Genomic DNA, 26904 nt, shown 5'->3' with positions numbered 1-26904 from the left:
GCAGTATGTGAGATCTAAAGCATTTCTCTAACTACATGATGAAGAATGTTGGCTACTGCATCCAGTATCTTTGCAGCCTCTCACATACTGCGAATTCACTCAGGAGATCCATAAAATCATGTTGCAGCAGCAATCTACAACCAGATGTTGTGTCCAGCAAGTCCTGTTGGCTGAATACTACAGAAAAACAACTATTTATCTGGAGAAATGAAATGGTGAGTCACTGAAGTGACTAAAGGCTGTGTAAGAAAACAAAATGCCAATTACTTGCTTACACTGCAAGACAAAAGGTGGACACAACAAGCAAGGATTTGAATGTGTGTGTTGGATGGTTCTCATTCAAATTACACTGTTCAATTTGCTATTTGGGTTCTTGTTCTCGGATACCAACAGTTACACCTTTTGTGAATGGATTGTGCATATTTACTTATTTTAATTTCTATAATGTGGAACACCCCTAGTGTACTTTAACGTATATGCTTCCTGAATATATTATTTTTAGGGGTGGGTGGAATTTGTGTAGTCACGCTACACAAAGCTCTGCGAAACTGTAAAAAATTATCCGCGCGCACGCAGAGTTCCGCCAACAAGCGGAATTGCTTGTTCCGCCCGTTCACGATGCTTTTTTCCTGTTCGTGAACGCTGTTTGCGTGCTCGGGAGGAAATATCTTGTGAACATGCATTTTGGAAGTGCAAACAGGCAAAAAATTCCGCAAAGTCTCGGATCGTGGAATTTTTAGGCAATTCTGCGTTCTCCGCAGAACGCGAAATTACCCAAAATCAGCAAACTCCACGAGAGCGGAACGGAATTTACCGCCCAGGCCTATATATTTTCCATGGTCCATGCAAATGGTTGCTGGTTTGTGGTAGCATATTCCACTATGAGTATGATGTCACCATCGTTGACTTACTCACGTCTTAAGCCCATCTGTGGGTTGTTTCTTTTATACACCAACATGGCTGCTTCTTTTTTCATGACATAAGTCTGATGCATTTTTCTTACTTGTGGCAGGTACGTGCTTTTTTCATTTACCGTGAGAATGTTTATATATCTACCATGGTTGTAATTTGTGTAATTGAATCAATTTGAGATTCACTCTAGATATTTAAACAGGGATCTACTCCTCTGAGGGTTGTGTGTTTTATTCATCCAGCATGGCCGCTACTTGGTCCCATCTCCGGCGGCACGTTTACGGTGCATCCCCCTGTCTATTTCTTTATCTTGAGGCAGGTATACATCTATCTGCGACGTTATTTACTTACTGTGAGCATTTGGATGTATCTATCCCGGTTTCATTTTTTGTAATTGAATCATTTTTTTGATTTAAATATATTCCTTTCTCTTTTGCATTTATATAGAGTTGCACTCTCTCCCAAGCGTTGTGTGTCACTGTTCAGTCTCATTTCCTGCTGCATGTTCAAGGTGCATTCATTTGCCCACTTTTATTTTCTCTTTAAGCACGTTGTTCACACTCTCCCAACCCTGCATTCATTGGTAGGACAGCTGTTAGGCTACAAAGGCTTACGTTGAGTTTGAATCAGCCATATTGGTGAGGTTTTTTTTTTATAGTGCCGACTACCATGTGATTTTTGAAGGATAAATAGAGGCTTTCTGAATACTTTCTTCTTTGATGATAGAAGCCTACTGATTAATGTGGGCGTTCTAGTATCTTGTTGGTATTGAGTTTGGACGTTTTTATAAATTAATCAGTCAGGGGTTTATAAGCGGTACTACTCACCCGTGAGGGTCTCAAGGCGCTGAGGGAGGGTTGCTGATCTGTCTGGGCACTGGGGTTCAGTCAAAGAGCCAGGCTTATGATCCTTCCTGAATTAGGATAGCGACAGGGATTGTCTGAGGTGAAGAGGGAGGGTGTTCACTATCTTGGGGGCGAGCTAGGAGAAGGATTTTCCTCCGGCTCTAGTCGTGTGGATTCTTGTAACTGTGGCCAGAGCCAGTTAGGCAGAGCGTAGGTATCTGGCAGGTATGTGGAATGAGAGGAGGTGGTTCAGATATGCTGGTCCTGCGTCATGGAGGGCTTTGTAGGCCTGTGAGAGGAGCTTGAAAGTGGATCTTTTGTTCACTGGGAGCCAGTGGAGTTCTCAAAGATGTTCGGTGATGTGGCTGCGGCAGGGGATGTTGAGGACCAATCTGGCATTTTGAATGTTCTGTAGTTTCCTGAGGAGCTTCTGGGTGACGCCAGTGTAGAGTGCGTTGCCGTAGTCAGATATGCTGCTGATGAGTGCGTAGGTGACTGTCTTTCTGGATTCGGTGGGGATCCATCTGAATGTCTTTCAAAGCAGGCAGAGCGTACTATTTTTAGTGTGCTTTGAACCGTTTTTTCACCACTTTTGTAGTATTATCATTGATTTGTGCATAATGTAGGGTTGCTTTCACCCTTGCTTACAATGGTTTTCTTTTCCAGCCCCCATCAAACATATGGGTAACTAGACTACTGTTGCCATTATTGTTATTGTCATTTAGCCACTACTCCTATATTGTTTGTAATATTTCTGTTTGATTTTGTTGTTTAGAAGTTGGGGCCAGTCATTTTGTCCAAGCATACAGTCCTGAGGATGGTCTAGTCTATTCATTAGTTCAGAGACGCAAATGTTGATGCACGCCCTGCATCTTGCTCTGCTCTTAACTAAAGTGCCAACTCATCAATAATCCAAGCAATTAAAGGATATATTCTGGACACTATACCAGGCAAGAGCAGAGGTGCATATCTATGTACCTGTGCTTTGTTTATTGCAATATTGTTGTTCTACTGAACAAATGTGCATATGCTGCTATTTGAACCCCTTATGTTTTAAGTAATGAAATATCATGACTAGTTTATGATAGTAGAAATCGCCAAGGCCTGAAAGGATCTATCAGCAAACCAAGGAACTTGGAACAAGGCTGTTCCTGTCCTCAGCCTCACAGGTCAGAAATCAACAAAATGTTTGACTCCCTTCTTCCTCTGGTTGGCCAGCACAAACCCAGATAAAGGATAAAGCCTTCAGAGGGATTCTTAGTAAGAATCTAGACTGATATCTGGTGATTACAATTTAAGGAGACAGTGGAATGTGACAGATATTACATTGTGTTACCACAATTATTAGGCTCAGTTTAAAAATACATAAGGACAAAAATAGCAAGCATTGGCATAGCCAACAGGTCTCGCCTTTGGGACCTTATACGTGTTTAGTTATCCAGCACAATATTCTTGGTGCAACAACATCATCTGGTGGAGCCATATGGTCGCACGCTCCCGCAAGGGAATCACGCAGGCCCCCTCCCCCTGCTGCAGCGCGCGCTTGTACTTGTTTAAAGCATGCTGCTGCTGGCTGGCGTGATTGCCAATCCCTGGCTCCCTCTGCTGCGACCAGGCAGTTTTTGCTGACGTTGGACCCGCTGTTGTGCCTTGCTGTGGCAGAAGGAACAGCTATTCTGGTGCTCCTCACTTCAATCAGCACTATCAAACCCTTTTTTGCTGCTGCCGTGGCCGATTTCAGGCTAAAATTATGTTTGTGGGGCCCACTACCTGTGCTGAGTGGGCCTTGCCACTTTAAGAGGGCTTTGTCCTGCCAGCCCCGCCTTCAGTCCTTTCTCCAGTCTCCCGCACACACTCTTCGAGCCGTCCACCTGCAGGCGTGCACCAAACTTGAGTTCAAGGCATTTAGAGGAGGGTAGCTTGCAGGCACATCGCCCCCGGCACCGAGGATGCCCCTGCTCTGCCTCTTGCCCCTCGAGGATCTGAGCTCTGCCCGCTGGACAGGTACGCCTCCTGCTTTCTTCCTTGTTAAGGTTACGTCCAGTCTGGGATGGAAACATTAGTTATAGAACACAAAGAAAGCTACATTTAGGGGTGGCACACAAGCAAAGTACTTAACTATATAGGCCTAGATCATCTCTGGCATGCTCAGAGCACTGCAGATGTTATGGAGGCCTTCGGGCATCTGCAATTCACTGTTAGCAGCAATATGAGTCATTTAACTGTGAACTATTTTGACAGAAGACGCTCGCAATTATTATATATGCAAGTATGTTTGACCGGCAAAGCTAATCAAACATAGGTGTAGACGTATAGAAATAAATAATTATATATCCCTTTTCTGAAACCAACGCACTTATTTATTGAGAAATGTGTGTGCAGGTATTACACCTAGTTCTATTAAGGCGCCAAAACTCTAGACTAGGTTGAGTATGAAATCAGATTTCTTCCATCACAGCTTGTTGTCTGGAAGGCCTCCTCAACAATTAACCCCTTGCATGCTGCCGTCGGCCATTGGCCGACGGGAGCACAACCTCCCTAGTGAGCCGTCGGCCAATGGCCAACGGAGCCCCGCCCACCCTTTAGAACACCCGCACTGCGGCAGACAAACCACCGCGGTTAAAGCGTTAATCACTCAGAACCGAATCTGTCTGCATGTCTTTGCCTTGCTGAATGCGCGCCTAGAGGTATTTTATGTTCAGTGTGAGGGATACTAATTATGTAAACGAATACAATGAATAAAACTAACATGGGTCTATCTTGACATCAGTGAAGTACGGGGAAAGTGACACGGTTTCTACATGGAATTTGCACCGAGAGAGAATATGTCTCAGCCTGGTGTAAATTTACAAGTCTGTGCTGCCATCCAGAAATTTTGTTGACCGCATAGGCCATCAAGGGTTTTAATTAATTTGACTGCCACTCTGTGATAACAGTGTAGGCTGGGCAGTCACCCTGATGGGAGGATAACCCACCACGCCATCTGCAGGGTCGACTAGGCGGCCTGGGTGAGGGCAACTCATACTTAGTGCTGCAATGCTCTTTGCTAATGGCATTAATGGGCTCTGTCTCGACAGGATGTTGCACAACTATGTCTGTGAGCTCTCCATACCTTGGACAGTTCTTTGAATCGCCCTAAGGTGAGAATGTCCTTCATCAACGTGTTAGCCACTTGCAGGACCTGCTGTCACAGCTTTACTGAGGCACACTCTTGTAAGAATTGTACCTGGATTTCACCATCCTCGTCTAGCCAGCTTTCACAGATATGATGTAAAAAATATCTACAAATTCATTTGGTTATTGGCGGGCCTGCCGTAGAAGGAAGACTTCATAGTCCAGGTTTCCTAACGGTTGATAATGGGCAGTGATAGCGTCCTTGATTGTCGTATATGTGTGTTGCGGACATGCTTCCACAGTCGGTTTAGAGATTGTTTGCACTTCTGGCTCCTCCCAGGTGGAGAAGCAGCAGTCGTTTCCTCTCATCTTCTGTTCCTACAGCCAAAAAGGAGGTCTCCAGGCATTTGACCCACTGTTTCTGCCCAGCAGCCTGAGCTGGTGGCAGGCCTGTCACAGCAAAAAGCTCTATAGCTGGGATGAACACCATTGGCCACTGGTTATTAGAGCTGGGTGTAGCTGGTGAGCTGATACAGCTAAGCACCCAGTGCAGATGTTAGGACCAGGATGGGCCACCACCGGGTGCCCTGAAGCCATTCACCAGAAGTCGAAAGATGCTGCAATACAGTCCTCCACAGTCGGGCCATGAGGGGCCACTCTAGACTCACATTCCTGGTTGAGAAAGGAGGGGCAGTCTCATGTGCAGAGCAGTATGGAACTTGTTCCCGCAGAGGTGCCTTCCCACACAGGCCATCAGGTCATACAGCTGGGCTGGTGGCCAACACACAGGCAAAGGCAGCACTGGTTTGGCTGCCCATGTCCTGAAGCTCCTTGTGCGCCCACTGCTGCGGGGCGTGCATACAGGGCAGATGTGGTTGGGCTGGGCTACCACAGCACGAACTTCGGCACGGGCTGCCGCCAGCTGCTAAGGTTCTGAGGCAGGCCCAGGAAGGCGCCGATAGGCCGGCCTACCTCGCACCAGAGCGTGTCAAGGGCACCTCTGAAACAGGGGACATTGCAGAGGGCTGACCGCGTCCTTGATAGCTGAGAGGCGGGAGCGGAGTCCCATGGACATGCCACCGTGAGGAGGGAGTGGCAGCAAAGACACACAGGGCACTCATGGCCTCATCACCAGTATCATGGTGGGCCCTGGGAGTGCTGTTAATAAAGAACACACCAGCACCAGTAATTAGCATAGTCAACTGACCACTCCTAGAGTGCAGTCAGCCTGTTTATTGATTCATGCATGTAGGGACGTCAGGCCATACTAATGTCAGGAAACCCACAGGGTATATTACTAACAACAGCTACGAACCCCCTCTGTGGTATGCACCAAATGGGTGTACCCACACTACACTACAATGCTGTATAGCACCCCCAGTGCTGTGCAGCATGGTTAAAAACCAGTTTCCTCAACTTTTGCCACATAAAAAATAGATGTAGCCAAGGCACCATTAGATTCCTGCACAGGTCCATGGATTTAAGAAAGCTTTGATTGTAACCATGTTATGCCACCAGGTGGCACTGCTTTCACAATCCGGAAAAAGACTCTTACACGACAGAGGTATCCTCTGAAATAGAATAATTTCAATAGTAACTAGGGCGACTTCAGTTTGAAAACTAACAAGCACCTCGCGCGGCAGCAAGGGGGGGGGCCTGCGCAATTTCCTTGCGCGAGCGTGTGACCATATTGCACCGTGCGCTTACGCAAGGAAATCGCCAGACGTGCACACGTTGTCATTGCAAGCAATGCAACAGGTGCATGTTTTTGCCCCTAAAGCTGTGCCGATGGCAGTACGTCTCTCTCCTATGCAACGCATGTGCGCTGCGTAGGCGAGACCTAAAAATGAGCAGAAACACAGAGTGTTTACATCATCTGACCAGCAAGTACACTTGAACGAAGTTTGTAGTTTTAAATGGAAATAGCTGTCAATTACTATTTTATTACCTTTGCTCAGTCACTTTAACTCCCCCAGGCCAAACCAATTATGGTAGAAAATAATCAGATTCTCACTTGACCATATTCTCTGGAACTCCTGCCCACACAGGCTGCACTCATTCCTGCAGCATTTCCAAGAAAAACTAAAGAGGCTGCTAGGCGTGGTACTAATTGCTCTATTATGTTTGCCCGGCTGATGGACAAAAGATGTTAAACAAGCATCTGCAATGCAATAGGTCTCGCATTTATGTACGTTTGAGCTATTTACATTGTAAATGACAATGCCTTTTATTTATGTTTTGGTTTTTAAAACATAAATAAAAGGCATTGTCATTTACAATGCCAATAGCTTAAATTCTCGCAAATGCGAAACCTATTGTATTCCAAATGTTTGAAGGCAATGCTGAGTCCTGTCTCCCATGGCCCCTGAAGAGCTCCCAGTTTGATACGAGTTAAAAAAAACAAGCTCGTGGTCAACATTGCCCAAAGGAGACCCTCCTGCAGTGACAGAAACTCATTAAAGAAAATAGTGCTTACAAAGTACAGGAGACGTAAAGTGTAACAACCGAAGTAAAAGGGCCGTGCTTATGGGAGGCTACAAATGAAGACAAGGCGGTACTGAGGGACTAACAAGCCTAATAACGAATCAGAAGCCAGTATTTACGAAGGACAATGACACAAGCCAATGACAAACATGGGAGAGGAGAGGGTGGGCTTCAAGTATATACTCTAATACAGCATGGCTCGCAGAGCAGCACATTCGCTGCCCATGCTCGACCTACAGAATCAAGAAATAGGAACATCAGCCTGAAAACCCTTTGATAATGTCATCACTCAGGGAAGTGACGCGTACCTGGATACTTCTTTCAAAAGTCATTAACAGAGAAAGATAAGCATCTGCAAGGATCACTACTCGTGCAGCAGAGGTGTCTTCCTTCAGGGGCCTATGGCAATAGGCCACTGCACTAGGCAATTAAAGTGTAGGTTTCTATCATACAAGCTAAGCTGCAAGCTTATATTTTTCAAATAATTGTGCTTTTAAAATACCTATGAGACAGTAGCAAGCACCCCATAAATAAGTTGGACTATATGACCATCACACACACAGAGAAAACCCCAAAGAAAAAGAGTAAGAGGAGGCCTGTTGACGTTTAACTGACTGGTAATTGGTACTCCTGAGAACGGACATCAAAGAAAACGATTAGGAATGGTCGGCAGATGAATTGGAACAACTATTAGGCAAAACTTTTTCTTGCATTGGCAGATTTTAAAAACAGGTTGAACAATGCTAAACCAAAGCCTTCTCAGAAATATTTGGCAAAAAAACACAACAACAAATGGACGAATTAGGACAAAGCAATCAACCCTTTTAAATAACAACTGTTGCTTTATGACTAAGGTTTTTTTAAAGGGCTCTTCAGGCTTTTCTACATCTAATTTTAATGCGGAAAATTGTACAGTAGGCTTAGGTTTTAGAAGTTTTATTTGGGTGTACATGCGGTCTGGCGGAACAAAAGTGCCCTTATAGAATGCCCATGCAAACTTGAATATCACAAAAACACACGACCTTTTGTTCATTCAATGTTAACGAAGTTTAATTACGCCAAAGACTGCATCACATATACAATTCAGTACGGATTGGTAATGCAAACGAGTATGCAGAATTCCAATCTGAAACGCACATAATATATATTTATTTATATTATTTGTCGAGGGTTTTTATCAGAAAATTAAGCTCTCTGCCGAAAAGAGAATGGCAATTAAAATCACACATTAATAACAATTACTTCCATCGTTCACTTACAAAAATGCAGGATCCTTGCAGTCTTTCATCTATTGATGTAAAAGGAAAATACTGTGTGTTTTAGGAAATTACGTTTTCCGCTCCCACTGAAAGTAAATATACTGAGTAAACACATCTTCAGACGCGCTAACCTAAGAAGTACAGTATAGTATACAATACAAAAAAAACATAAGAACTGCTGAAGGCTAGTGGCGGAATGAGAGCGAACAGTGGGAAAATGAACATGTGATTCACAGCAAATATTTACCTAAATGTGACCTTTCCAGTTTAGATGAATTATGGGTGTATTTTGCTCTGCATGACGCCGTGCACGACTCCCTGGAGAAGTACTGCTACAAACACCAACAGTCTCTCTGCAGCATGGCAAGACCGAGTAACATCCACAAATAGCAACAACAACCTTTCTATGGGGGACAATCAATCTCGTGCAGGTAAAAAAATATATATATTTCAAATGCAATAGGTCTAGCATTTAACCCGTTTGTTGCGAGCGTCGGCCAACAGCCGTCGCAAGGACTACCTCCGTAGTGCTGCGCAAGTCTGTTGGCCGACGCGGCCCTGCCTGGCACGGAAAAGTCAACAGCGGATTCTACGCTGCGCTTAAGGGGTTAAATACGAGACCTATGGCATTGGAAAGAAGTGGCCACCATTGTCCCGGCTGCTTTGAAAAGAGAAAGCACGCATGACGTGCTGAATTTTAGCAAAGCACGTTGTGCCTGCAGTAAGAGCAACACAATAAAGAAAATAGTTCTTACAAAACTAAATAACACATACCGTGTAACAACCTAAGTAAAAGGGCCAGTCACCATGGGAGGTTACAAATGAACACAAGATGGTACTAAGGACGGACTAACAAGCCTATTTACGAATCAGAAGCCAGCATTTACGTAGGACAATTACACAAGCCAATGACAAATTTGGGCGGAGAGTGGGCGGAGCTTCTATTCCATACTCCAGGACAGCAAGTCTCGCAGAGCAGCACATGTGTGCTGACTCTAAGCTCGAACTAAAAAGGCCTTGAGGTTGAAAGAGTGGGCTATGAAAAAGCCATGAATATTGTTTTTAAATGCAGACTTTCTCATGATTGTCTCTTCTTAAATTACTCCTCGCATCCAGAACTACCAACTCTACTTCCATAAACTGACCTCTAACCTTTACCCCCTACAAGTCTAATCAAGTAACAAAAGGTGTCCTTGCCTGTAGAGGACCACTGTTCCTTTAAGGGGCATCTCCTTCTTCATAGGAAAAATAAAATTATGATCCCATCATGTTATTATCATTTATTTTTTAGTACTTCGCTGTAGGGGTAGGGCAGGCGGAACTGCTTACAAAGCAGGGTAAGGAGTGCTGGCCACTCTCTAAGTGCGCCTGATGGTTTGGCTGGCCGTTTTCAACCAGCCAAACCGTCATGCGCACTTGGCATGTTCTTCACCGGGCTGTGTTGCACAAGCATGGGTCGAGAACATGCCCAGGCTCTCACTCCTCATCTGAGCTCCACGGCACTCAGACCAATCATGAAGCTGCTATCAGCAGTGTCGTGATTGGATAGGGGGGTCTGGAAGCCTGGGTGCTTCTTGTTCCTGCGTCCAGCGTCGACAGAAGAAGAAGAGGACAGAGGAGATTCGGCGGCCGGCAGGTAAATTAAACTTTTGTTTTTTGTTTATTTTCTTTATTTTTTTAATGCTCCACCCACCCTCACCCCACCATTACTGCCCAAAGCAGCCCGCTACTTGTCCCTTTTGCCTACTGCGTCACAACGGAGGACATCGTTTGCTCCCATTGTTTTAATGTGACTAGTTCTGCAGTAAGAATTTCTTATAATGCCTCTCTCAACCGGCCAAATGAGAGGTCCCTATGAATTATAGAAAATAAAGATGACATACATCCAATACTGTTATGGACATTCATTTATTGACTGCGCAAAGGAGAAATCAAGCAGTTATGCTGATCAGGCACCGCAAATTCCGGTAAACGTCAGGCTGCGGACACAAAGTTTGCTTCCTGAGGCCCAAATATGCCAAAACCAGTCAGAGGTTGTTTGAGTTCCCATTCAGAAGGGACCGGATCTGGCACTTCAGGCTGGACTGTTCCTACTGGAGCAGGACCAAGGCTAATTAGCAAATGGCTGGTTCCTGTCCAAGGTGGCAGGATGCCCAAGAAAACAATGGACTGGACAGCGGCCCAGAATAATTACCAATGACTGAGAATAATTCATGCAATCCACCCATCACTTTTCCTCACTGTGACACCTTAAGTGCAAAGTGAATGCCAAAACCTGGGTCTAGTGCTCACTGTGCCGCCGACATCAAGATGCATCCTCTTATGAGACCCAAACAGGCCGACACCGGTCTGAGGGTGTTAGTCAGACCCCCCAGGATATAGCGGCATGAATTAGCAAATTTAGCGGCACAAAAATGGAAATTTAGCGGCACAAATATGGAAATTTAGCGGCAATTTTGCGGCATTTTATGTGGCCATTTTTCATACAACAAACACAGATATCTTTGTTTTTTTAGTTATTTAACAACATGAAGCTATGCATATTTGGTTTCTTTACAATGTAGACACTTTGTTTCCTCAAGAATACGGTCTCTCAGATTGAAAAACTGTGATTACTTGCACATGCACATTAACAGACCTTGCCAGAAAGGCCCATGCCACATATGACACCTTAAAGAACGGTCTAGGCGTTTTGCTAGCAACAGCATGCTGGGGTTGTAGTTTTTGCTTTTTTGAAAACATTTTTACTTTAGAGCTGTTAAGAAGAGACCTTGAGCACCTAAGGAGGAGTACAAGGGTGCACGCCACTGACGCAGATTGCATTAACCATTTCTAAAATGTTTAGATCAATAGATGCAAAAGCTATTAATTTAAAAACATCAAGTTTCTTTACACAACCAAAGACTATATGCGCACAACCATGCACAAATAATATGACCGGTATTTAGAAATGGTTTGGAAGCTGTTATACATTTTCTTAGTTCGTGACCATTTTTATGAACTAAAACTGAGCCGCTTTTAAAATTGGCAACACAGCAGATTGAAAGACATTTTACCCAGAGGTCCCTTCCACCTGCGGCATTAAAAGGTGAAAGATAGCAGTGGAGCCGATTTACCCAGCACAATGACGCCCGGGAAATCGCCCATTCGCTGAGTACTTTATCTCGCTGTGTAAAAATCGCTGTTTGGACTAAAAGAATCCTGTCGCCTTGACTTGTGTTTAGTGCAGAAACATATCATATCCCCTGGCTTGGCCCCTATCTTTCACTTTCCCTGTTTGTCCGGTGTCTCATTCTCCCTCCGTTCACAGTCTCTTCTTGCTCTCTCTTCTCTCCGATGTCTCACCCTTCCCCTTCCAGCTTCCCTTTCTGATGCCTCTCTTCTGTGCCTGCCTCTGCCGGCCAGTCTGCAGAAAGACGACGGAAGGGAGAACTGATGGGGTCACCTCATCTGCTCGCAGCCCCTCTGGATTTGTCTGAGTGTACTGCTAATAGCTATCATTCATGAAACACAGCAGGTGGGCAGCAGACCCCTCAGTCCGGAATAAACTTTCTTGCGCTGGGCCTCACCTCCCGCTGTTCTGCACTAGAAGGCTCTCCAGAGATGTCATCAGCCCCCATTAGTGCCCCATAAGCTGTGTTACTGGGTTGTCAGCTAAAATCTGTGAGTTCAGTGCCGGCCAATACGAGGTGGGCAGAGGATCCAAGCAAAGGACACTTCTTGGGCAAGCTGATGATGAAGCAGACCCGCCAGGATATAGCAGGTTTTTTAAAAATGCCGCGATTTCTACAAAAGTGCCGATTTTGCGGGCACCTTTGTAAAAATCGCGGCATTTTTTTAAAAGTGCCGATTTCGCGGCAAATCGCGAAATCGCGAAATCGCGATATCCTGGAGGGTCTGGTTAGTGCGCTGGTGCAGACCCTGCACTGCAGACTCGACTGTTGTTATTGGAGCAGGACGAGGGCTGATGTGCACATGGCTGGTTCCTATCTGAGGTGGAATTTAGGCAAAAACCTGATGGACTGGATTGTAGTCTAGAGTAATAAACAGTGACACAGATTAATTGAAGCAATCCAACCATCACTGTTGTTTGTTTTCCTCACTACAATTCACTTACAACGTACGAGTATAACACAAAGTTCACAACCAACATGTTGTTGTGGAACCAGAGTGTACCACTTTATAAAAGCTCAAGTGCAGACATGCGCAGATCATTCCCCTTAGGATAAATGCGATGAAACACAGAGTAGTAATGTTTCCCCCGCAGAGCCCTTGCCGTGAGGGGATACGTCACGTAGAAAGACAATTCTAGGGAGTTACCTAGGGCAACACCAGCCGGAATCCCCACAGAAGGGCCCCAGTCTAAAGGAGGAGGGGCAAAAAAAAAAAAAAAGAAAATTCCTGAAGTTTCATCAACACGCCCGTCAGCCTTTGACTCTAAATTAGGGTGAAGGTAGGCGTTGACAAGGGTGATATTAAGTTGAATGGGGGAATGAACACCTTTTTACAGGGATATAGACGTCTACTGTTGCATTTTATTAGCAAAGGGGGTCATAGGTGTTAGGATGAAGACACCCAACAAATGAGTGCGCCGACAGACACGCATCCCTTTCATGGTTGTTAATAGGTTCCCGGTATTTTTTTTATTTTTTTTAAGGCTGCAATTTACTTTACGAGTTACGGCAAATATGTAGTTCATCAAAATAATTTGAAAGCATCGTTTTTTTAATAACATCAAAAAGCAGTAAAATGATCCAATTCTTTTAATAACATCAAAAGGCAGTAAAATGATCCAATATATGAATTAGTGTTGTCCCGAGTTCCCTTCCAAACGCCAGGGGGCAGACCGTGCCCGCCAGTGCTCGCGACGGCCGGTCCTTCAACTTCTGTCAGAGAGGCACTGAAATAAACCTGCACGATGCGAAGTGACAGATAGTCAGGTCGAATTGCGCACGTGGAATTTACTTCCTGCTCATTTAACGCTGAGAAACATCAACTCGATTATGGGCCAACACTGAGGTGAATGTTAGAACTCTGCAGCATGGGCCAACCGACAGACTCTCGGTAAAACACACGGTCACGTGCTTTCGAACGTCAATTTTATTATAGCCACTAATTTGGGGGTTTATTATAGAAGAACAGTAGGCTAGAGTGATGGCGAAAGAGAGAAACCACAGGCAAACAATTGTGGGGGCAGAAGTATATATCACATATTTATAGAGTGAAAAGATAAATAAAAATAAAAAGGGGTAGAGAGCGGTAGGTGGGGGAGAAGAGTCGGAGGCTGAGATTGGTGAGAGGAGGGAGGGGGACCTGAGGGGTAGAAAGAGATAAGGCAGTCCAGCAAAAGAGAAATGACTGAAGGTCGGCAGGATGGAATCCAATGGACCAAAGGAAAGCACAAGAATCAACAAGATGGCGGACCCTCTGGCTCCGAATCAAATCCTGCTAATATCCTGTTCCTCTTTGCTTCTTCATACCTGTGCCTATGATCGGAAGGCGTGAGTAAGCTAAAGTGTGCCTGGTGGGGAATCCAGAGGTGTTTTTCTGGCCGAGACTGAGACATTTCCGGTGCGGCGGTCAGCGCGCGGTCTCCCAAGATGGCAGCCGGGGCGGACTGATCAAAGCTGAGGGCCGGAGCTACGGAACCTTTGTCTGGCGTGCGGGTGGTTGGTCCGGGCAGGTGCCCATTGCGGTGAAGAGCAGTGTCGGGATCCGACTGGGCCCTCCGCTGTGCCTGTGAAATCGGAGGTTTGTGGCTGCCCTGAGAAATCTGGTGGCTGACACGGCAGCAGCGAGACGGACAGGCAGGAAGCCACTGAAGGAGTGGGAGGCTCCCCTTATTGAAGAGCGATGGAGGATTGAGCCGGGGCACCCGATATTTATTTCCTAAATTCATAGTCTGTCCTAGTCATCCTTGTCGCAGGATGACTAGGACAGACTGGCTGGGACTTCGACTCTCTCGAATAGGATTACAGGTCTCGGGCCAAGTGCTCCTACGCAGCAGCAGCCTTAGGTAAAGGGTGTGTTACATATCCGCGTGTGACATCATCTAGCATGACATCACAGGAAGTGACAACACTGTGCATGACTTCAGAGAAAGAGACATCACGGCACAGGACATCATATGTGACAGCACAGGACATCATATGTTTATGTTTATATATGCTTGTAAAGCGCTCAAATGCAGAGGCGCCTTGCCGCTGAGGTGTGTAGAGGGAAAGGCTGGGGGGTGAGATCTTATATGGCTGTGAACAGCCAGGTCTTTAAGCTCTTTCTAAAAAGCTGGACATTGGATTGAGTCCTCAGAAGGAGCGGCATCTTGTTCCAAAGTTTGGATGCACAGTGCGTAATTGCTCTGCCCCCCATCTTGCCCGTCTTATCCTTGCGGTATCAATGAGGCCCTGGTTGGCTGATCTGAGGGGACGGTTGGGGATGTAGAGTGTAAAAAGAGCTCGGAGACCCTCAGCACCACCACCATAGATTGCTTTATGTACCACAGTTAGAGTTTTAAACTCGACAAGCTGTTTAATTGGCAGCCAATGTAGGGTTTTTATGCCAGCCGACGTTGGCCGACCTTTGGGAATACCCAGTAGGAGTCTTGCTGCGACGTTTTGCAAAGAGTGCAATTTTTGCAGCTGGTACTTGTCAATTCCCAGAAACAGGGCATTACAATAGTCCAGTTTCGATAGTAGAAGAGCGACCATCACTGTCTTTTGGAGGTCTGTGGAAATATACAGGAGTATTTTCCTCAGAGTTTTTAAAAGATAACAGCATGATGAAATCCAACAGTTTGTCTGTGAGCCAAAGTTCAGTTTGGTGTCGAAAATAATACCAGGTTCCTAACTTTTTCTACTGGAGAGGGACGGTCTCCTGCCTCCAGGGACCACAAGGACTGGTTCCACAGCGATTGTCCTGGCCCGAACTCCATCACCTCCATTTTATTGGTGTTAATTTTCAGATGATTCTGGCTAATCCAAGCCAGAATCATCGGAGAGGCAGATGTGAGAGGCAGATGTGAAAAATGGCTGCTATTGTCTCTGGCTGGTCGCTTATGGAGATGACAAGTTGCGTATCATCGGGGTAAACCAAATCAAAGCCATGCCTTCTGACGAGATTTGCCAACGGGGTGACGTGTAGATTAAACAGGGTGGGGGAGAGGGCAGAGCCCTGCGGGACACCACATGGAAGGATGAAACTGTCAGATTTTAAATCGTCCCAAAACAGCCGCTGCTCTCTTGCCTCCAAGAAGGAGAACAAGAGGTCTAAGGCAGTCCCCCCTATCCCTACGACTCCCAGCCGCTACACCAGAGTGATGTGATTGACAGTATCAAATGCGGCTGAGAGATCGAGAAGCACGAGAATCGCTCTCCCTCCCTTATCTACGCCCTGCGGATTTTTTCTGTGGCAAGGATTAACGCAGATTCAGTGGAATGGTGCGAGCCGAAGCCGTGTTGGGAGGGGTCCAGTAGTCTGTTATCGTCAAAATGTTTAGTTGGAGCCATATTTAAATGTTTTTAAAGAACTTTGGCTACCATTGGCAGGTCAGCAATGGGTCGGTATTTCTGAGGGTCAGTGGGATCTAAATGGTTTTTTATAAAAGAGGGGTGATGGATGCTGTCTTCCAGATTGCTGGATAGCGGCCGGATGTTATAATTTGGTTGAGGACCGGAGTGAGATTTTCACAGACAGTATGAGCTGCCTGGTGCGTAATGGAAGGTGGGCAGGGATCTGTGGGCACCCCAGATTTTATGGAGAGTAGAAGTTTATACATCACTTCATTTGTGGGGGGCTGAAAGTATGTCAGTATACAGGGGGGGCAGCCACCCTTAAATTCCTGACTTGGGATGTTGTGCTTATGGAAAAATCGTTACAGATTCCTTGCACCTTCTGTTGAAAGTGTTTGGCCAATCTGTTACAGAAGGCTTGATCAGGCTTGAAAGTGTTTTCTTGTTGCGGTTTTGTTAACATGTTAACTGATTTGAATAGTTCTTCAGTGGAGTTTCGCGCCTCCTTGATTTTGATAGTAAAGAATTGTTTGTTTGTAGCAGTAATAGCTTTCTTGTATTGAGAGATAGTGTGATTATATAGAAGTTTCTTTTTGTTATTATAGTCCTGTCTCCAAAGACGTTCTGCAGCCCTACAGAGGATCTTTAAACGCTTGAGCACAGGCGTGTACCATGGTGATGTTTTTTTCGCCTTTTTGACTGTCACCAGCTTTTCTGGTGCAACCTGGTCTGCAGCTGACAGCAGCCAGTTGTTGAACTGGAGGGCAGCTTCACTATTGTTGTTTCCCGAGAAGACAGGGCAGTGGTCAAGTGCTGACTCAAACACACCAACTTTCAGTTTTCCTCATCGTCTAGTTTGTATCTTAGATGTTTTAGCTTGTGTATCAGAGTGTGGTTGTTCTATTTTGAGACCAAAGTGTATGGCTTTATGGTCTGTCCAAGAAAGTGCAGTCAAACTAGAAAGAATGATGTCGGGCTGCTTTTAAAGATCCCGTCAAGCGTGTGCCCTGCCAGATGGGTCGGTTCTTTTACAATCTGGCTGAGATTGAAGGCCTCTAAGTAATCCACCAGTCTGGCAGTGTCGGGATTATCTTTGGATTCCAGATAATAGTTGAAATCCCCCAGAATTGTAAAGTCCCGGGAGTCAGTGTATGTTTCCAACAGCGTCAGGAGGGCTTGGGGAAAAGTTGTTTTGGTGCCGGGTGGTCAATAGACAAGGATCCCTTGGAAGCTCTGGAGATTATTTGGTTTTATACAAAAGTACAGAGCCTCAGCGGGAAGAGTGGTAATCTTATCTGTCTGCACTTTGTAGTGATCCCGGTAGATGATAGCTAGCCCTCCCCCTTTACCTGTCCCTCTATCCTGTGATAAAAATGCATACCCGGCTGGTATAGCAATTATCCAGTCGGGCCTAGAAGTGATATCTGTCCAGGTCTCGGTTATAAAAATTAGATCAGGGGAAGTAAGTTGAATTACATCCTCCAGCTCATGTTTGTGCTTGGGTATCAAGCGGGGGCTAAGCAGTAGGCCCTTGATGTACTCTTCACTCGTATTACTAAGGGTCCTGTGTTCCCTTTTAGCGTCCCAACATCTACTGCCCCGTTCGTTGTTTCCCCTCATTGATGGAATTTTTAGCAATGTTAGACTTATCCGAGGCTTCCGATACCGTGAATCACGAGCTACTCCTGTAGCAGATGTCTGACTTCGAGGTGCAGGGCATAGCAATGACATGGCTCACATCCTTCCTGAAAGATCGCTCTCAGAGCGTGCAGCTGGGTGATGCAGTATCCAGGTCGGGCACCCTCCCTTGCGGAGTCCCTCAGGGATCCACACTGTCTCCCCTTCTATTTAATGCTTACCTTCAGCCCCTGATAGCTGCACTCAACCAGTTGGAGTGCCAGATATACAACTATGCAGATGATACCCAAATCATCATTCGGATAGACAACTCCCTACCAGCGCACCATAAAGTACAGAACATCCTAAAATTTACAATAAACTGGATGTCGGCCAACCACATCAAGATCAATCCGGATAAGACGGAGGTGTTCGCTGTCACCAATGACGCCAACCCCTGGAACTGTCTTTTTTGGCCACCCGAGTTGGGCAAATACCCAGAGCCAGCCACGGTAGTTAAAAGCTTGGGAATAAAAATTGACAACAAACTAACCTTGGCTCCACAGGTATCCACCACAGTCGGGGTCTGTTCTAACATAATAAGGCAGTTGCGAAAACTGGCCCAGCTGCTTACCTTTGAGACCCTCAAACGAGTGGTAGTAGCACTTATCTTATCCCGACTGGATTATGGTAACTCGCTCTACTCCCAGACTACCAATTGGCCAGACTCCAGACTACTATGAACGACGCGGCTCGGCTTGTGTTTAAAGTCCCACGTCGCACTCATGCCTCCCCCCTTCTGCGCCAACTCCACTCGCTCCCTATCAGACAGAGGATTAAGTTCAAGGGTCTGTGCATTGCACATAAAGCCATCTATGGCAAGGCACCGACATACATCAGAAACAACTTAACTAACTACGCCCCAACCAGAGTACTCCGATCCTCGGAAGCCAGGATGCTAGTTTGCCCCCGCTCTCGCCTGTCCTCCATGGGAGGCAGAGCCTTCTCGTCTATCATTCCACAGATCTGGAATAGACGGCCTGACAACCTCCGTAAAGAACACTCCCTGTTACTTTTTAGGAAACAATTCAAAACCCGTCTGTTTAAGGAAGCCTAGGGCTCACAGTAAAGTATCGTCTCCCCACCCTCAACCTTAAGCAGGCCCCTCTTTCAAAGCGCTTAGAGACCGCTGGTGATAATGCGCTATATAAATATAAATTACAAATTACAATGCGCCCTTCTCCGGTATTGACTACAGGCCAAGAGCCCAAGCGTGGTATAGGGTAAGTTGTGAACAGGCATGTCTTACACAGAAGCTCCGTCTCAGTGATGTGTTGAGGCAGTAAACAGTGAGGAACGCACCTGTCTGGATGTAGTTCTAATAGTTCGGACCTACCATATGAGTATGAGGTAAGTTGACCAGGGGTTCTGGCCCTGTGCCCACTCCGGGCGCCGACAGGCGCAGACGGGCTTGCCTTTGGCACGCCCACTGCGCGGCCGCTCCAGCAAGTCTGTGATATAGTGGTGATGGGCGGGACAGCTAGAGCATCAACCCCAGTGCAATGCTGGACCCGGCAACTTCCGGGTGCTGCAGGGGCCGAACGCGGGGGAGGTAGGAGTTGCGCTAGATTCAAACTGTACGCAATTGAACAGGTGAGCGTTTATATTTAAAAGCACATTGTTAAAATTAAGCAATTTTTACACCCCAACCTAAAGTGTTTTTAAGAAAAAACACCGCTAAGAACAGAGACTCAGGTGTCCCAAGCAGAGTACTAGCTCAAAAATGCAGAGGATAAAAGTTTCAGCGATGAAACAAGGCTACAACCTTACCCCCTATGTGGCAGCACAGGAAGTGGCATCACAACCCATGACCTCACAGGAAGTGACATCAGATTCTAAGACCTGTTTAGGTTTATCATGAGTACATTTGAGCGCATTACAGTATTTAACCAATTAGGTTTTGCATTGGGGTTGTGCCAAAATATTGACAACACAGAAGCAAAATCTGGGCCTTAATTTATACATTTATTTTCTTTAAACTGTGCCACAAAGAAATTGGCAACAAGGAGAATTGTGGCAGTAAATCTGTCCTGCTTAATTAGTTGCAATATCTGTATTTTAAAATAAAATATTTTATGGGGTTAAGGTACCTGCTACAGAGATTTTTGTGTGCCAGCTATATCTCATGGAATAATAATGATAATGGTAAAATACCTCTGGAGGATAGAGTATTTATTTGCTGGAGAGTTCTGTGTTTTGCCTAGTCCAACTTGTCAAAGTAGCATAGAGGATTAATGTGTTTCCTGCAAAGCACATTATGTAACACGCAAATGAAAGATTTTTATTTTATGTAAATGGGCAAGTGGGTTACTGTTTTTTAAGGAAGAGATCCTTTTGTTACTTGCAGTTCATTAACTGTAATCCTTCTAATATAGCCTGGCCCACAGGAATTATGCATTCCGGCGGCCGCAGCTTGTTTCGCATAATTATAGATTTGCGACATTTGCTACATAATCCATAATATGCAGCACAATCTGAAGATTTTAACAAAGAAAATTCTAGCTCAACTGGATCAAAAGTCACAAAAAATGTGCTGACTGGTCATCTTCAGTTGCTTATTTCTCTCTGTGGTTGCTAAACGTGATAAAACCTTTCTCCACACAGTAATACCATGTGTAAAAAGTACAAGATAGTGAAGTAAAGCAATAAAAAAGTGCCATTTTATGTCGCATAATTTGCCTTTTATTGCCACATAATTTAGTCAACCCTGCTGCATAATTTGGTGCTCACCGTCGCATAATTCCAGTGGCCCTGAAAATAGCACAGTGAAGTATGAAGGACGTGGCTCCTACATCTTGGAACCATCACTGTCTTATGTGAAACATCCTTTAGGTTGATATACACACATGATTTATTGTCAATGTATAATCTGTACGGTGAGATATGAAGCACTCCGACACCCTGCATTGGGAAAAGTAGTGTTAAAGCGCTCTGAAAGAAATAAAACAAAATAGTGGTATTTAAATTGTTATTTGTGTAAATACTGATGTGAACAGGATATCTGACATTCTTACAGTGTATGCATATCTTGTATAAACAGGGACAGAACAAAGTCAAAAGCATTTCTCTGTTAAGTACCTGTGAAGTGATAAGATATAAGCCTTTGTTTCCCCTCCAATGCATCTAGGTGTGAGGCTCCCGTTAGCTCCCTGCCGGACAGGGCCGGACTGGCAAACTGCTCAGCCGTCGCCCCTGGGGTGAAGGGGAGTGCAGCCGAGCAGTTTATGAGGGCCAGTTTTGTCCGATTTTGTTACAGGAGGCCGATATTGCCGACTCCCGGTAACTAAACTGGCCCCCACTCTAGCGGCTCATCGGGGAAATGCCCGGTGCCCGCTACGGCCAGTCGGGCCTTTTGCCAGGATACTCCAACAACAAGAGGCCTGATGGCCCCTTAACTCTGGCTTTTGGTATGGGCCCAACTGAAATCTGATAAGCTCCCAACCCGACTGCACATTGCTGCTCAGTACAGAAGCAGACTAAGTACAGGGTCTGCTGAAAGTGTCCTGTTTTGAGAAACTTTCGCTGGGACGAGTTCAGCACAGTTATGTCGGGCCCAACCTCTTGGAACGAGAATAGGAGTATGGGATGCTGATAGACTGAAGGGTCTTTTAAGTTTAGTTTCCAGTAACAGAAACCAACACAGTTTCCCTTTCCTGAAGAGACAAACATTGAATTTAAAAAATGAAAAATTGCACATTTCTGCACACACTGTGTGTTATTACCATGCTAAATTAAATATAACTTTATAAAAAAATAAAGATAACGTTAACAAACATCTCCTCTCCCTCTGTGAGACCTGCCAAGTCTGTTACTTCACTTTGTAGATCAAATCTTAAACACAGCAAACCGCGTCATAACAAAGGGAGTTATCACAACCATTTTCCTTCACAGAAAATCCATTTCAACCTCCTCAACAAATATTCACATTTACAACTTCAACGTTCTCTGTAATGAAAATGGTTTTTTATAACCCTCACTTTGATACACTCCAAACTTCCTCTTTCTGTATCTCAAGGCATAACTCTTGCCTTACCTTGTGAATGATCTAACACGAGACCTCACTCTAAACCTTATTCTGACCCTTATAATAGCCATAACCCGTATTCCAATACTCACACTAACCCTAAAACCTCTGTTTTCACATGTAGCCAATAGTTTATCATATCCTAAATGTACCTCAAAAACAAATATAAGGAGAACTGCAACCAAAATAACCAATTTGCCTCAATGGTAATAAAAATGTTGTATGATTTTTTGTATGGCTTTTTGTTGAGGGGGCTTCTCTGACACAGGGTTATCTGTGACGGATTATATTGTCATGATATAACCCCCAAGTGGCAACAATGGGGCTAGAAGAGAAGTCATCTAATTTTAAACGACAAGTAAAGACTGGGTAAGAAGGGGGGAAAGAGTTAGAGTGCTGCTCCTTGGCGATTTTCTTGCTGTTAACAAAGGAAATGGACTATGTGCTTTGAGTATCATTCCTGGGCCTGGAATAAACCTCTCGGTCATATCCAAGAACCTGCTGCCTACCTCTCAATCTGTTCATGCCTTTTTAAATGGATGTCGCTGTTGCCAACTCAAGATTCTCAGCTGGGAGGGTTAAATGTTACAAAGAGCCCGAGGGATTACGGCTTCTTGGCTCGGCTATGAGAACATTTCTCTCTTTGACTGTCCTCCTGTGTAGTCTGGTGCCTGCAAATAATCAAAATAGATCATCTAATCTGCTGTCTAGGGCTCACTGCCATAACCACCCTCGAACAGACTAAAAATCTCCAAGTGCTCAAAAAACCCAATTCTGGGTCCCGCACCTGGCCTATTGTGCCAGGCTTAATCAAGGACATGGGTTCCCGGGCCCTACTTTATCATCCTCGGTGGTAAATTTATCACTGCTCACTTCCAGAAGACAAGAAGAGGTGGACGTTCCTTCTTTAGCCTTAATTCCAACCCATTTACTGTTTGTTTTAGTATTAAACCGCTACCGTTCCATTAAAACCTTAAGATCTCACTATCTGCCCCCGACTCCACCCGATTGGCCAGCACCTCAGATATCATTCTCCAGTTGCAAAAGAATGCTATGGCGTTCTTGCTTTTAGGTAATCTTACATATGTAAATACCATTGATTAGGATAACAATAAAACCTGCTATTGGATCATTCAATTGGTGCCATGTGCTATGCCAGTCAATATTATTACTACCCCGAAGGTATGGCGTTTTCTTGCTCTCACACAGAAAATTTCGACATTGTCCACCGATAGGACGTGTGGTCTCTGTAGATATTTACAAAAAATAAGTTGCATTCGACCAAAAAACACTTTTCATACTATATTGATCCAACTGCTGTTTATTATATTTGCTTTAACCTTTTCTTGCTTATGAATTACGTTGCTTTCATTGTCAGACTGACACGTGTTTTGCCAGTAGCAGCAAAAAAGGAAAAGAGTAAAGTTAGTAAACTTCAGCCAGCTGAGACCAGATTAAAAAGAATCCTTCATACGTATGCAAATTATTGAGTATAAATGATTACTACAATGAATATATTTAAATGGTAGCTTGGGGACTAATCACACCTGTGAGTCGATATGTATATAACTAAACAGAAACTCCTACCAGGTACTGAAAATCAGAACTGCCTCTATTGGTTCCAGAAACTCGGTTTGCAAAGATTATGGGTTGAACCTGGTACCAGCGGCAATGCCTATGTTGAACTTTTGAAATCCCTGTATTGCACTTTCGTTTATGAGCAGGTTCTGATCTGCAGAACTGATGTGCGTTTAACCAATCAATTTTTAGAATCTAAACCTTTTCCGTCTTTTGAACCCTTTTTGGAGAATATCACACCAACGTTGGCTAAAAGTTTGTACGTACGCAGTTTACCGCAGAGATTTCTTTCCTCTGGTTGGAAGCTTGATTTGGTCACTGTCTCTAACTTGTGCCCAGCCTGTGGGGTTGTACCTGAGACCAAAGAGCATATTTTATTCTTCTGCCCTGTATATTTGTGCTTTAGACGGAAATAGATTCGCTCTATCTGTCTGAAGCTTAGAGTATCTCGATACCTTTGCTCATAGGATCCTGGAAATTGACCCGTCAGTTTTAATTGTATTTTCAGTCAGTTGCTACCCTATGAACGTCTGGCAGGAACAATAACCCATTCTGTCGCTTACAGCTTTGAATTCATGGCATATTTATTATTTTGTAGTACTTGTCATTTATTACAGGTTTTAATGTATGTGTTCATTCTTAAACCTGGATTGAAATTTGGAATCATTTTTATTTATTTTTAATGTAGATCCTTCTTTGCATATGTATATATTCTATAGATGGCCAATACACTGTATTTTGTACTGTTATACCTTTGCATGCCACATTGGGAACTTCTACTCCATTTTAACTGATTTGGTTGCTTTATATCTTGAGTCAGAACTGTTACTTGGCCTACAATGTAATTATACTAGGGAATGTTGGATTTTGATGGACTGCCTCCTACTTGCTTATTTGCACATTTATTTCCTGCCACGAAGTGATTTGTATATACTGTATTATTGTTTTATTGCTTTTATCCTGTTGTGTGATTTATTGTGCTTTGTTTGTTCTTGGTAACCGAATACAACCTTGATTGAGTGATACAACTGCCTCTATCATTTCAGAAATAGCTATTCCTCAAGGACTACCTTGTCTTCTACTTGTCAACACTAGTTTTCAGCATGTTTTTTAATGAGATATGTGTTTCTTACCTAGACTCATGCGATATATAGATTTGTTTACAGTATACTTTAAAAAACGTTTTTGTAGTAACAGGATGTTTGTAATCCTTAGGTAATACTCACGCCCTTTCATCCCATTCCATTTTGTTCCTGCACCTGGTTTATTCTCTCCTTTACTGTGGTGTAGTGTCTGACCTCGTGTGGGTTTATTAACACTGGAATGTTGGAAGCGTCTTTGAAGGCTTTGGAGTAGGAGCAGGCCAATATTGGCTATTACTCGCCCAACAAGTTTGAGTTCACAACTTACTGTAATCATTTATCTTCAGACTACAATGCCCGTCAATAAAAAGTAACAAAGTTAGATGATAAAAACCATAACCTAAAATAGAGCAGTCAACTAGAACCAATCCCAAGGCAGCCTACTCAAGAGAGCAATGGGTTGAAGGGGACACCCTTTGTAACAATGTATGTATGATGATGCATTGTGCAGGCTCATCCCTCACAACAGCTCTGCAGACAACTCCTTTTGAGAGCGTTTGCCAAAGAATAGGGGGAACAAGAGTTCAAATTGTATGGGTACAAGCATAGATTCCTTTAGGTGCTAATGACCAGGGGGAGAAAAAGGTGGTGTAGTACAGGAGCCGGTAAAGGAGAAGAATTAATGATGACTGTATACATGGGACAAAGAAAAAAGCCAAAGACAGAACAGATTAAACAAGCATTAACTATTGTTTTTTTTTACCATACTGAGGTTCTGTAATTCTCGAGCCTGACTCCATTTTGTGTTGCCCTCACGTAGGCTTGTGAAAGAGGCCCGGCGGACAAGTGGCCTGGCCTTCTGAGTTCATGTATACATTAACTAGGTTTCTTTCGACTCTGAAAGAACTGCAGAGAAACTGACCTCTTCACCTGAAACTGACCTCGCAAAGCCAATTTCCCTTGGTTTGATCCTTGTCTAAGATTGCCACTTAATGTTCAGGACCTCGTTAACCTTTAGTTTCCTTGCACATGTTTTATCTTGTTCAGCATCTATTACTGTTTCCTTTATATTCTGACATTACATGGGTTGTGCTTTTCAATTATAAATTTGTCCGGCTTGCAAAGATTGAATTTGGGACATTCCTAATAATTAACTTTTGGGTTTGGTTACTGTAAATTGGTTTTTTGTTAATGTGATACTCAGTTAGAAAATGTGCCCTATTGGTTAGAATTGTGCGCAGTGGGTGTACATTTATAATGAGAATATGTTGTATAAAAGGAGATGTCTTGCCTTAGTAATTTGAACAGTCTCCTGGGAATATACATTGTGATGTATTGTTGGGATTTCTGTTACTAGCTGCAGCTAATAAACTTGGTCTCTGACGCCACCCAGAAGTATTCCGTGTCTCTGTATACCAAGACAGGTGGAACTTGAAGATTTCAGGTGTGTCCCTGGCACCGCTGGGTTCTGACCCAGTTCTTCAACTGGCGCCCAACGTGGGGCGACTTCAGCGGTACCGGTCCAAGCCCGAAGATTGTGAGGAGCCCCGTGAGGAAACTCTGGAGGAGGGCCCCCACTCCATCGACCCCTGCATGTCGAAAAGTGGACCGAAGGTCTTTTCTGCGAGGCTTCCCCTTTCCGACGGCTACGAAGGACTGCTGCCCTGACTGTCGCCCTGTCTTGGACCCACGTGTGTCGATTTGTAAGGCGAGACGTTAGACGGTCTTCTGGTGGCGTGACAGACATTTTGGTTAAGTATAAGTGGGTCGCTCCCACGACTTTGTTTTTTTTTTGGTTTGGATTCGGCTATTGCAATAGGCGAAGCCGAGGGGTTCGTATATTTACGAGTGTATCATTTTTTTATACCCTTTGAAGTTTGAAACCAGACTAGTGAGCAAGATGCCTGGTCTTGGTAAATGGTTTGTTTGTGGTCTTAATAGGGATTCCCGATTGGAGGATTCGTGTCCGATACCTCCGGTTGGAACTCCAACTTATGAGCTTTATTCGAAACATGGCGTGGGTCCCATTACCTTTAATGAGGTTTGGGTCCGCTACACTAGGAAGGACGGTGTTTTACGATGGCCCCCACATGGTAGTTTTGAAACAGAGATTTTAGATAACTTAGAAGTTGCGCTATTTAGAAAGAAAGCCCGGCCGGCGATGTTTGACTCTTTCCGCCTTTGGCGTAAGGAAGCCAAAAAGCGAGAAATTAAGCAAGCGAAAAGAGATAGGAAAGAAAGGAATATGTCAGTAATGCAAGCCGCTACGCAGTTTAAGGACGATGAAGAAGATTGTGCGATTGAAGTGTCAGATAGACAGCATTGCATGGCCATTGACAAATGTTATCCAGCTTTGCCACCTCCCCTTTCAACTGTGACTGAAGATCCTGAAAAGGATCCTTTGATGTCGCATCTACTGAG

General features: G+C 44.5%; 1 protein-coding gene across 1 annotated transcript in view; it reads right to left on the bottom strand.

Annotated features, from left to right (window-relative positions):
- The window catches only part of DUSP3 (dual specificity phosphatase 3), a 385772-nt gene that overhangs the window by 49578 nt on the left and 309290 nt on the right, over positions 1–26904 (bottom strand). The window lies entirely within an intron of this gene.

The sequence above is a fragment of the Lissotriton helveticus genome, chromosome 5_1, assembly GCF_964261635.1.
Source record: "Lissotriton helveticus chromosome 5_1, aLisHel1.1, whole genome shotgun sequence".
Classification (NCBI taxonomy): Eukaryota; Metazoa; Chordata; class Amphibia; order Caudata; family Salamandridae; genus Lissotriton; species Lissotriton helveticus.
This window is presented reverse-complemented; position numbering and strand designations above follow the sequence as displayed.